Raw genomic sequence first — 13,005 nt, forward strand, 5'->3', positions numbered from 1 at the left:
CCACACGTTCCTTGCGAAGCGAGGAACTTGTGAGGTGCAGGGACTCCTTTTCTCGAGTGCTATTCACTTGGAGTCGGAGTCCCCGGGAAAAAACCAAAGTCAGTAAGGCTGGGGACTTTCCACCCTTCCTAAGGGGTAAGTCACCCAATGTAGATAGCGTGGTTTGTATTTTGGTTACGGAACAAATGACAAATTCGGAGATAATTTGTATTTTTCCTAACCATACAAACCTTAGCTATTTACACATATTTGCCCGCCAGCCCTGTCCCCCAAGTCAAGTCCTACCTCTAAGTGAAGTGAAGCAAATCACCGGTGTGTGGGGGGGGGGGAAGGGGTAGCAAGCTACCCCTTCCCCTACCCCCACTAACTAGTGCGGGGGTAGTTAATCCTCGTTAAAATCTATTGGCTCGTCAATTTCAGCTACGCCGAAAGTAAACCCAATGTAAATAGCTAAGGTTTGTATGGTTAGGAAAAATACAAATTATCTCCGAATTTGTCATTTTTATGAAAATCTAATTTCTTGAAACGTTTGCATTGGGAAAATATAGATTTTTTTTGTGATCTATTTAGGAACTAAAAAATACTAGGTAAACTTTACTGCACTACTTCTTGGCTATACGAACCTGAGTCGTTCGAATTACTTCCCTACATCAGTTATCCCTCTCGCCCCTAAACCGAAGGACTAAACTGGCTATTCTATTACCGTAAGGTGGGGCTTTCCCCTTACGCCATCTATAGTGAAAGAATTACCACGTTAATGATTAACTGGCCGATCCAGGGCTGCTAGTCTATACTGTATTAAAAGACTTATGGTTTGTATAGCTAGGAAAAACAAGAATTACTTTTGAAATTTGTTATTATTCCCCTTAATAGTAATGTAATGTTAAAAGAATGATGTTAATGTTCCTTTGTTTTTTTTTTTTGTACTGTACTGTAATGTTAAGAAAACACCTGATTATTGTTCCTTTGTTTTTTGTATTGTACTGTAATGTTAAAAGAACACCTGATTTATGTTCCTTTGTTTTTTTTATACTGTACTGTAATGTTAAAAGAACACCAGATTAATGTTCCCTTTTTTTGTACTGTACTGTAATGTTAAAAGAACACCTGATTAATGTTCCCTTTTTTTGTACTGTACTGAAATGTTAAAAGAACACCTGATTAATGTTTCTTTGTATTTTTGTTAGATATTTCCCATACATTTTTCCTTAGAAAGACCCATTGACATTGTACCACAATGTTCATTGTGAAAGAAAGCATTAAGAGATATATTTTATGATTTGCAATATCAGTTCAGTTTGGTATTTTACAATAGGGTAATTTTGGTTTGTACTAATTGCATGATTTGTTATCCGGCTACGGTGTACCATTATGCGTTTATTGTGCTTGCTGTTGTAGGTATATCTACTTAAGGTCCTTAACATACAAACATTCGTAGATACAAACTCAAATCCAACTGAAAATAACAATGATAAGATAAAGAAATACTGGAATAAAACGATAGGTAATTTAATAAAGTAAGCAAAATAACTTTTCTAATAACCTGATATCTATTTCATGTGAAACCTGACTTTTTCAATATTAATCTTACCCGATAATCATGTAGCTGTCAACTCTGTTGCCGACAGAAATCTACGGTCGGGATACGCCAGCGATCGCTATACAGGTGGGGGTGAACACCACAGCGCCATCTGTGGTCAGGTACTCTAGTACTTCTTGTCAACACCACCTCAATTTTTCCTCTGTCGTGCCTCCGGCTAGACCTACATGGATACGCTGTTGATTCTGGAGTTATTGCTCACGATTTGGTGATGTATTTGCTCTAGAGTTTAGCCTTCGCTATTCAGGAAGCTATATCATTAGCTTAGCAAGTTTTTGGAATTAATTTGATTTAATTGTTGATTTAATTTTGGTACGAAGAGAGTATGAACTCTCTTTCACTTTTAAATGGCCGACCCTTCCCTTAGACGGAAGTGTTGGTGTCGAAGAGAGTATAGACTCTCTTAATTTTGCTTAACAAAGTTATAGAATTATTTTATATCTCTCCGCCTTTTATAGGCCTCTTTGATTAACTTCCTTTTATTATAAACTTATTTAAATTAATTTTTATATTTGTTTATATTCGACCTTTCCTAATAGTAGGCGGTCTTTTCTTGGTACCGAAGTTAATTAACTTTGAGCCCGTCATTTCGTTTTTACCTGTTAACATATTATGCTATTTTAATGTTTTTGAAAGAATTTCTTTGATAGTCTTGTACTGTTTTCAAAGTTGAACTAACGTTTTGTTTTGTCTCTGCAGTTGTTGACGTTCAGAACGTTCAACTTGCGCTCTATCGTTACGATAGAGAGAGAGTCTATCACGGTGTCACGTTGCAGTAAGAGTAAACCGATTCTAGCGTTTTGTTCATTCTTTCTTAGCTTAAATGGTTCTATTCTAATAAAGGAACTTTTTATTTGGGAAACCTTTCAGTTTTTTTCCTTTAACAATAATATGTTTTAACGATATATATAATTGGGCTCTTCTCTCAGGTGCTAAGTCAAGAAAGAGAGAGAGAGAGATAGAGACGGAGGGAGAGAGAGGAGGATAAACGTTTCGTTCAAGCGGGTAACGTTGTTATCGTTTTTGTTCTTCTCCCTAGTCTCTTTAGGGGAAGAAGGTAAACGTTTCTAGAGTTTTATTCTTGTTCTCAGACTTTATGCGGTGAGAGATTTTAAACGTAGTTTATTTGATCTAGTGTTTAATCTCTTTTCCAGCCACTGAATTATTTATCTTTCATTATGTTTTTCTGTTACATTGTAATACTGTTTTCGCAATTACTAACTTTTAATGAAGGATAGAATTGCGTGTTTTAGGTACAAACCACTTAAAGTTTCGAGTTCAGTGAAATAAGTGCAAACAGAAAATCAAAAGTGATAAAGTGATAAGCGCAAAGTTTTACAGTGTTGCGTTCGAGGGTTCGTCTGTTCGTGCCAGTTGTTCGCCTAGTCTGGGACCTCTTACAAGCTCCCAAGCCCAGGGGAGAAGTAATGTCGAAGGACTTATGGGTTCAGCAGGCCTTGATCGACGAACAGACGTTTCCCTCCGTGGTTTCGGGTGTAACCAACTCACATAGCCGACGTGATCACCCCACCCACACAAAGACGAGAGAGCCCATTTATTCCTCGTCTGCGGAAGAGGTTTCTCGCAGAAACCATGGACCAAATCTTGCAGCTTTTAAGTGCAAGTCGGTCCCTTCCGCGCAAGTCCAACTCCTAGGTGGTGCCATTAGCACTGGGTCAGTTCGGACTTGCTGCAGTACGACAACTGCACACCTCCCAGAGAGGCAAGGTGGTATCGCAACAGACAGTAACTCCGTCTGTTGCCGCACCAGCTGTTTTAGACCCTCAGTTTCAACGGACAGTAGCTCCGTTTGTTGTTGTCTTTCTTAAACTCTAGTGGTCTATGCTGCTGACAATGCAGTCTCAGCTTGCGGTGTTGATGCAGGAGTTTCAGGCAGAGAAGGTTAACACACCTCCTCCTGCGAGCGCTCCTCCACCTCTACGCAGTCCAGCCTGCCAGACGTATGATGTTGAGGTTCCTCAAGCTACCTCCATGCGTGAGCTGCCGCATTGGGAGTTGCCAGATACCAGCTCTGTGCAGCAACCTCCACTTTCCTTGAGGCAGGAGCCTCTTGCCACGCGGCAACCTCCTCAACACTTGAGGCAGGAGCCTTATGCTTTGCAGCAACCTCCTCTACCCTTGAGGTAGGAGCCTAATGCGTTGCGACTACCTCCTCCATCCTCGAGGCAGCTACCTCTTGCGGTGCGACAACCTCCACCATCCTCGAGGCAGCAACCTCAACTCCACCTCTGCGCAGTCCACCCTGCCAGACGTATGAAGTTGAGGTTCCTCAACCTACCTCCACGCGTGAGCTGCCGCATTGGGAGTTGCCAGATACCAGCGCTATGCAGCAACCTCTCGCGTTGCGGCAACCTCCACCATCCTTGAGGCAGCAACCTCAACTCTTGCGGCAGCCACCTCCACTCTTGAGGCAAGAACCTCAACTATTGAATGGGCTCTCGTGGCATGGTTGGTTTCGACCTGGCCTTTCATTAGAAGGGGCTAGCGTTCGATCCCAAGTATGAGGTAGAAATTTATTTCTATTTGAACACGATGTTGTGTTGATATTTATCCATATTGACTCATTAGGGGTAATTTGAATGAATTACTACCAATTGTGTCACGTGGTGGCCCGGGGAAATCTGGTAAAACTCGCTGGTAAAGAGACTGATGTCTCACCAGGTAAATCCTCGGACAGCTAGATTAGTGTCAGGTTCAGATTTCTTTAAAAAAAAAATCCTCCTCTACCCATGAGGCAGCCTCATGCTTATGAGGAGCCTCATGCTATGCGGCATCCTCCTCAAACCATGAGGCAAAACCCTCATGCTATGCGGCAACCGCCTCAACCCATGAGGCAGGAGCCTCATATTATGCGGCATCCTCCTCAACGCATGCGGCATAAGCCTCATCCCTTGCAGCTTGAGCCTCATCCCATGCAGCATGAGTCTCATACCATGCAGCATGAGCCTCATCCCATGCAGCATGAGCCTCATCCCATGCAGCATGAGCCTCATCCCATGCAGCATAAGCCGCACGCCATGCTGCATACCTTACCGCATGCTTCTCAGTCACACATCTTTGGTTGTTGCCAACTCACTAGACTGTCAAGCAGTTTCATACGTTGCCTTCTAGTCTGCTGCTTTTGCACCAGTGAAACCCTCACTGAGAGAACTTAGCTTTTCTCGGATATGGTTCCTGTAGATGAGAAAGTGCTATTCTCCCTCCTTCTGATTTTCCCTTGAGGACTCTGTCATTTGGAGAGGAGCCTTTAGCTGCTTAGCCTCCTATGGACTTTTATTTAAGCATAGCATGCTTCCAGGGAGGGTAATGGTTCCACTTCAGTCGCTAACCCCGTCTGTTACCACACCTGCTCCCATAGACCTTGAGCTGTGTTGCAAGACATGCAGTCCAAGCTTAGTCCTTGTTAGAGGATTTTTTGTTTACGGAGTCAGTGTGTCACTGGGAAGACGTTCAACAACCAGCAGAAGTGTCTTGTTGTGACGCAGTGCGGCAACCTCAGCAACCCGATAAGGAGTTGTCTGTACGACCCAGACAGTCTAGACAGCTTCGGGTTGTCACTGTACTTCCTCGCTTCCCCATGGTTGACAGTTCACAGACTGTGCAGCAGTACCATGATCTTGTGTCCGGCTCCGTCAGACGACTAGCTTTTAAGAGCTCCCACAAGTCGTTGCTGTCTGGAGATTCTCAGATGGACTATGGATCTGACCAAGGAACTGGGCCTCCTGGTCAATTTTGAGGAGTCCCAGCTCGTCCCATCCCAGACCATTGTCTACCTGGGTATGGATCTTCAGAGTCGAGCTTTTCGGGCTTTTCCGTCGGCCCCAAAGATATACTAAGCCCTAGATTGCATCCTGAGCATGCTGAGAAGGAACCGATGCTCAGTCAGGTAGTGGATGAGTCTAACAGGGACACTTTCATCGCTGGCACTGTTCATCGAGTTAGGGAGACCCCACCTCCCCCCCTTCAGTATCATCTAGCGGCTCACTGGATAAAGGACATGACGCTAGAGACGATCTCAGTTCCTGTTTCCGAAGAGAGGAGGTCTACTTTCACGTGGTGAAAGAACAGCTTTCTTCTCAAGGAAGTCTACCTTTGGCTGTTCAGAAACCCGACCGCCGTCTCTTCTCTGACGCATCAGACACGGGCTGGGGTGCGACTTTGGACGGACAGGAATGCTCGGGAACATGGAATCAGGAGCTAAGGACACTTCACATCTATTGCAAGGAGCTGTTGGCGGTTCATCTGACATTGATAAACTTCAAGTCCCTCCAGCTTAACAAGGTGGTGGAGGTGGACTCTGACAACACCACAGCCTTGGCTTACATCTCCAAGCAGGGAGGGACTCATTCGTGGAAGTTGTTTCTAGATGGCAAGGGACCTCCTCATCTGGTTAAAAGATCGAAAGCTCACGCTGGTAACGAGGTTCATTCAGGGCGATATGAATGTCATGGCAGATCGCCTTAGCCGGAAGGGTCAGGTCATCCCCACAGAGTGGACCCTTCACAAGAATGTTTGCAGCAGACTTTGGGCCCTGTGGGGTCAGCCAACCATAGATCTGTTCGCTACCTCGATAACCTAGAGGCTCCCGTTGTATTGTTCTCCGATTCCAGACCCAGCAGCAGTTCACGTGGATGCTTTTCTGCTGGATTGGTCCCATCTCGACCTGTATGCATTCCCGCCGTTCAAGATTGTCAACAGGGTACTTCAGAAGTTCGCCTCTCGCAAAGGGACACGGCTGACGTTGGTTGGCTCCGCTCTGGCCCGCGAGAGAATGGTTCATAGAGGTACTGCAATGGCTGGTCGACATTCCCAGGACTCTTCCTCTAGGAGTGGACCTTCTACGTCTACCTCACGTAAAGAAGGTACATCCAAACCTCCACGCTCTTCGTCTGACTGCCTTCAGACTTTCGAAAGACTCTCAAGAGCTAGGGGCTTTTCGAAGGAGGCAGCCAGAGCGATTGCCAGAGCAAGGAGGACATCCACTCTCAGAGTCTATCAGTCTAAAGGGGAAGTCTTCCGAAGCTGGTACAAGGCCAATGCAGTTTCCTCATCCAGTACCACTGTAACCCTGATTGCTGACTTCCTGTTACATCTAAGGAACGTAAGATCCCTTTCAGCTCCTACGATTAAGGGTTACAGAAGTATGTTGGCAGCGGTTTTCCGCCACAGAGGCTTGGATCTTTCCACCAACAAATATCTACAGGACCTCCTTAGGTCTTTTAAGACCTCAAAGGAACGTCGGTTGTCCACTCCAGGCTGGAATCTAGACGTGGTCCTAAGGTTCCTTATGTCATCAAGATTTGAACCTCTCCAATCAGCCTCTTTTAAGGACCTCACATTAAAAACTCTTTTCCTCGTGTGCTTGACAACAGCTAAAAGAGTAAGTGAGATCCACGCCTTCAGCAGGAACATAGTTTTCACATCTGAAACGGCTACATGTTCCTTGCAGCTCGGTTTTTTGCTAAAACGAGCTTCCTTCACGTCCTTGGCCTAAGTCGTTCGAGATCCCAAGCCTGTCCAACTTGGTGGGGGACGAACTGGAGAGAGTACTTTGCCCAGTTAGAGCTCTTAGGTACTATCTAAAAAGGTCATAACCTTTACGAGGACAATCAGAAGCCTTATGGTGTGCTATCAAGAAGCCTTCTCTTCCAAGGTCTAAGAACTCAGTTTCTTACCTATTCAGGCTCCTGATTAGGGAAGCACATTCTCATCTGAAGGAAGAAGACCTTGCTTTGCTGAAGGTAAGGACACATGAAGTGAGAGCTGTGGCTACTTCAGTGGCCCTCAAACAGAACCGTTCTCTGCAGAGTGTTATGGATGCAACCTATTGGAGAAGCAAGTCAGTGTTCGCATCATTATATCTCAAAGATGTCCAGTCTCTTTACGAGAACTGCTACACCCTGGGACCATTCGTAGCAACGAATGCAGTAGTAGGCGGGGGCTCAGCCACTACATTCCCATAATCCCATAACCTTTTTAACCTTTCTCTTGAATACTTTTTATGGGTTGTACGGTTGGCTAAGAAGCCTTCCACATCCTTGTTGATTTGGCGGGTGGTCAATTCTTTCTTGAGAAGCGCCGAGGTTAAAGGTTGTGATGAGGTCCTTTAGTATGGGTTGCAGCCCTCTATACTTCAGCACCTAAGAGTCGTTCAGCATCCTAAGAGGACCGCTACGCTCAGTAAGAAAGACGTACTTAATAAAGGCAGAGTAATGGTTCAAGTCGTCTTCCTTACCAGGTACTTATTTATTTTATGTTATTTTTGAATAACTAATAAAATAAAATACGGGATACTTAGCTTCTGTGTTAACATGTATGCTGGTCTCCACCCACCACCCTGGGTGTGAATCAGCTACATGATTATCGGGTAAGATTAATATTGAAAAATGTTATTTTCATTAGTAAAATAAATTTTTGAATATACTTACCCGATAATCATGATTTAATTGACCCACCCTTCCTCCCCATAGAGAACCAGTGGACCGAGGAAAAAATTGAGGTGGTGTTGACAAGAAGTACTAGAGTACCTGACCACAGATGGCGCTGTGGTGTTCACCCCCACCTGTATAGCGATCGCTGGCGTATCCCGACCGTAGATTTTTGTCGGCAACAGAGTTGACAGCTACATGATTATCGGGTAAGTATATTCAAAAATTTATTTTACTAATGAAAATAACATATTTGTTGACCTTTCATAGCTGGAAATCATAAGCATGGAATTCAGGTTGGATTTTTAAATCATTTGACTTACAAACAGCTTCTCGGAACCAATTAAGTTTGTAAGCTGAGGACCTTGTGTATTTCACCTTAATGTGGAAAGACTCCATGGTGTGATTAATGCTTTATAAAGGATTTTTATTAAAATGTGGAAATTGCTTCCTTGTCTGCATGTTTTTGGTTATGGGTAAAGTGCTTTTGATAGTTTTGTAACTGGGTTTTTTTATGGCGAAAACTCTTGAGTGTGTTTTAAGAAATTGTCACTTTTAGCTTGGGAGATTTGATTGAAGGAATTGTTAAAAATTATAGCTTTGTAGTTGGTTGTCTCTTTAGTTTTATCTATTATCTCCCAAGATAAAGGCATTGAACATAAGTAAGTATAGTATAGTATTTTAGTAGATTTAATATAAAGTGTAGTGATTTAATACACTATATTATTTTGGTATTTATTTTTTCCTGTCAAGTTGCCAAGTCTATGAATATGAATTTCAGTTGTAGATAGTAAAGAGGATCAGACTTATTATTATTATTATTATTATTATTATTATTATTATTATTATTATTATTATTATTATTATTATTATTATTATTACTAGCTAAGCTACAACCCTAGTTGGAAAAGCAGGATGCTATAAGCCCAGAGGCCCCATCAGGGAAAAGTAGCCCAGAGACAAAAGTAACCAAGGCAATATATAAACTACAAGAGAAGCAATTAACAATTACAATGAAATATTTTAAGAACAGTAACAACATTAAAATATATCGTTCATATTTAAACTATAAAAAACTTCATATTCAGTGAAGTATAAATGTACATTAGTATGTACCCACATGTAGTTCACCATGCATTGATATTGAATAACTCTTGACACGTTAAATACTTCTATTTAAACACTCACATAACATTAAGATTATAATTGTAAGGTAATAGAGATAACATTAGACAGAAGTAAGATAAACTTCCAGTGTTATATATACAGAATTGCTGAATTACCATGCAAACATATGGCAGTGTCCCTTTGGGTGTAGTTTGACTTTGATTGACCACACATTTCCTTTGCTCATGTTCCTGGGAAATGTGGATGCTTTGTTCTTGAGGTCACCCACATCCGTGCACTTGAATGAGAATCCTTGTGATTATATTTGATCTTGAAGTGACTCATCTGATTGAACTGCTTCTCTTGAAGTGATAGCATCAATTATTGTTTACTGTTGCTGAAAAATATTGAATGTTAGATATTAAGAATTTAATATTTTATTGATATGTACTCCCTATATACCTTTTCAGGTTGGTGGTTTCACCTGGAGTGGACATTTCAAGTGGATAGAAATTAGCGAGAGTGAACAGCGATGACGCAGGAACCCTGTCGGTCCAACAAGGTAAGTGTGTTCTTACACTAATACAGACTTATGTCTTTTGATAGGAGTACGCTTTTAGCGAAGCTAAATACGGCTGGTAAAAGTTAATAAGGTGGCGGTAGCTAGCTGGAGGGTAGCGGGTAAGTACCTCTTATCCGACAGGCCACTGAGATCCCACTTTGTTTTCAGCTGCCAGATAATACAAATGTACTTCAGTTGTCTTCATCTGGCTGTTTTAATATTTTGCTCCTTTTTTTAGATAGCCTAATTCTGTTGACATTTGTTGTGTGTGAGGGATTTTTAGAAGGAAGGAAGTATTTGCAGTTTTTCTTATCTGCAGTGTCTCTGCACCAAGGACATAAAAACTGGTTGTTTTATCTCTTCATAGAGTTCCACTGGTCTCTTGCCCCGTGAGAGTACAGTGGAACCTCTACACACGAACGTATCTACATCCGAAGTAAAATTCGAGCAAATTTTTGACTCTACACCCGAATTTTATTTCGACACACAAAGTAAACATTACGCCATTGAGCGTCGAGTGCTCAGTTCTCTATTCTTGTGTGTATCGTGTGGTTGTCCTCTGTTTGGTCTGTTATTAACAGTGCTTATTTTCATCCTTTTCTCACATTTCCTTTTTTATTTTACCTATAATCATGGTGCCTAAGAAGCTAAGTTTCAGTACAGGAAGAAGGCAATTCTTTCATTAGAATTGAAGCAAGAAATTATAGAAAAACATGAGAGCAGTGTGCATGTGAGTGATACTGTATGGCTAAACAATATGGCCGGAATAGGCCTATGATCTCGAGGATCATCAAGCTGAAGGCAGCCATTAAAGCAAATAACCATCGAAGGGGATCACTATTATTATAAGACATCTTAGCAATACCCTGGAAGAGATAGAACGCCTCTTGTTGATAGGGATAAAGGACAAAGAGATTGTTGGCAACGATCATTTGTGAGAAGGACCAGCGTGATAAACAGAAAGAAAGAAAAAAAGTGAAGTAAAGAAAACCATGATAGCATTAACAAGCTCTTTTAAATAAGACTTCTCTCTTTTTCTGTTTCCCTCTAAACATAGCATTAACATGTTCTTCAAATAAAATCTCTCTCTCTCTCTCTCTCTCTCTCTCTCTCTCTCTCGTTCTTCTTCGCTGTTATAGTGTTAGATACGTCTATTATTTTTTTTTCCGAGAGAGAGAGAGAGAGAGAGAGATTAAACAAAAATGTGTTTAGTGTACATATGATTTTTAACAGCGTCAACGAGTTGAAAAACAATTAAATGTAGCTAAGAAAGTAATAACAGCTAATCTGAATTCCTTTATTAACTAAAACAAATATTGATACACACACTCGTGTGCGTATGCACAAACACACACACAGGTGCAAGAATTGCTACGCAATAAGAGAGACGGTCGGGGAGGAGGTAGAGATGGTGACTGCGATAACATACCGTAACTCGTCACTGAAAGTGATGAAAATAAAAATTAAAAGAAAAAAATGTAAAAAATATGAAATATAAAAATAAAAAAAAAATAAATAAGCTAAGTTAGATTAAAATTTCCGTAGTGTAAGTTACGGTATGTTATCGCAGTCACCATCTCTACCTCCTCGCCGATCGTGTCTCCTCGTGCGTGTGTGTGTGTTTGCGCATACGCACACGAGTGTGTGTGTATCAATATTTGTTTTAGTTATTAAAGGAATTCAGATTCGCTGATATTGTTTTTTTAGTTACATTTAACTGTCTTTCAACTCGTTAACGCTGTTAAAAATCATATGTACACAACACATTTTTGTTTAATCTCTCATTTTTGTTTAATCTCTCTCTCTCTCTCTCTCTCTCTCTCTCTCTCTCTCTCTCTCTCTCTCTCTCTCTCTCTCTCTCTCTCTCTCTCTCTCTCAGAAAAAATTAATAGACGTCTCTAACACTAACAGTGAAAAAGAACAAGAGAGAGAGAGAGAGAGAGAGAGAGAGAGAGAGAGAGAGAGAGTATTTATTTAAAGAACATGTTAACACCATGTCTACCTTCTCGCCGATCGTCCGTCTCCTCCTGGCGTAGCAAATCCTACACCTGCGTTGGCCTGTCTCTAAGGTAAAGTGGCAATAAAACACATTTTTTATTTATTATTTCTTTATAATTATCTTTTTTACATGCTTCTTTCATATTATGCAGTTATATTATTGTTATGTGTAATTATGTGTAGCCATTTATTAAGGATTTATTATGGGTTTTTTAGGCTGAGGAACGAATTAAATGAATTACCATGTATTCTTATGGGAAAATTCGTTTCTACATCCGAACATTTTCTACATCCGAAGTTGGTTGTGGAACGAATTAAATTCGTATGTAGAGGTACCACTGTATGGTCATCGGCCTGTGCATACCAGTAAAAGGTAAACTTCAAGGTCTTCCTTCTCTTCTGCCTCATCTTTGTGGGAGAGTCTTTATTGTTACTTCTAGAGGAGAATAAGTTATAGACGTCATCAAGGATGTTTAGGAAGACTGAGCAATAGTGATCAGTTACTCGTGATGCCTACCATTTATCTCACTGAGAACGAGACAGTGCGGTATCAGGAACATCCTTCTTGAGTAGGGGTGATGTCTGTGTACTCGGTATGGGGGTGTTCTCACACCTTTTATCTCATAGTGGAGTGGGAAGAAACATTGGCACACACTAATCTCATACATAGCTTAGCACATGCACTGCCATTTCGGATGAAGGACACTGCACCTCTTTTCCCTTCCTGGACAATCTCTCACTCTTTTGGGAGAGAACGAGGGTAATGACAGACAACCATCTCTGCCCATTACCTACCGGAGTGTACCCACGTCCCTTGGATACTTGTATTCTTGCAACAGATCGTGTAATAAATCTAGTTACTTCATGGGACAGGAAATCTCTCATCTAAGAGTGGTCACAATGAAAGTTTAGAATTGGATGCATGATCGACTGACCCTTTTTATTTTTCTTCCCTTTCCTTTGGGTTCAGTAGTCCCTCCGTTATTTTGTGGATCAGATGTTATATGTAGGAGGTTGACACGAGTTATCAAATTTGCTGTACAGAACTGAAGGGCTTCGACATTTACCAGGATAGTAGACCGACCAGTTGGCTTCTATGGATTTCTTCCCATCTTAGGATAAGTCTCCTATTAAAGGATGTAGATTTGTATTCTTTTAGGAACAAATCATAGATTTTTGAAGTAATTTTTAATTTTCCTAACTATACAAACCTAGGGCTCCACAAGACACTAGAAGAGTTGAAAGACCCAGGCTTACATGGCTGAGGACTATGAAGCATGAAGTAGATG

The 13,005-nt window shown here is 41.5% G+C and overlaps 1 protein-coding gene across 4 annotated transcripts in view; it reads left to right on the forward strand.

The window, feature by feature from the left end:
• Positions 1 to 13,005, forward strand: part of LOC137649722 (uncharacterized) — a 211,772-nt gene that overhangs the window by 150,299 nt on the left and 48,468 nt on the right. For 2 of the 4 annotated variants that reach the window (XM_068382678.1, XM_068382677.1), the window contains exon 3: positions 9,627 to 9,718. The exons of the other annotated variants lie outside the window; for them this stretch is intronic. The gene's annotated coding sequence lies outside the window, so the exon portion shown is untranslated. The remainder of the gene's footprint in view (positions 1 to 9,626; positions 9,719 to 13,005) is intronic. 4 annotated transcript variants of the gene reach the window in all.

The sequence above is a fragment of the Palaemon carinicauda genome, chromosome 11 (genome assembly GCF_036898095.1).
Source record: "Palaemon carinicauda isolate YSFRI2023 chromosome 11, ASM3689809v2, whole genome shotgun sequence".
Classification (NCBI taxonomy): domain Eukaryota; kingdom Metazoa; phylum Arthropoda; class Malacostraca; order Decapoda; family Palaemonidae; genus Palaemon; species Palaemon carinicauda.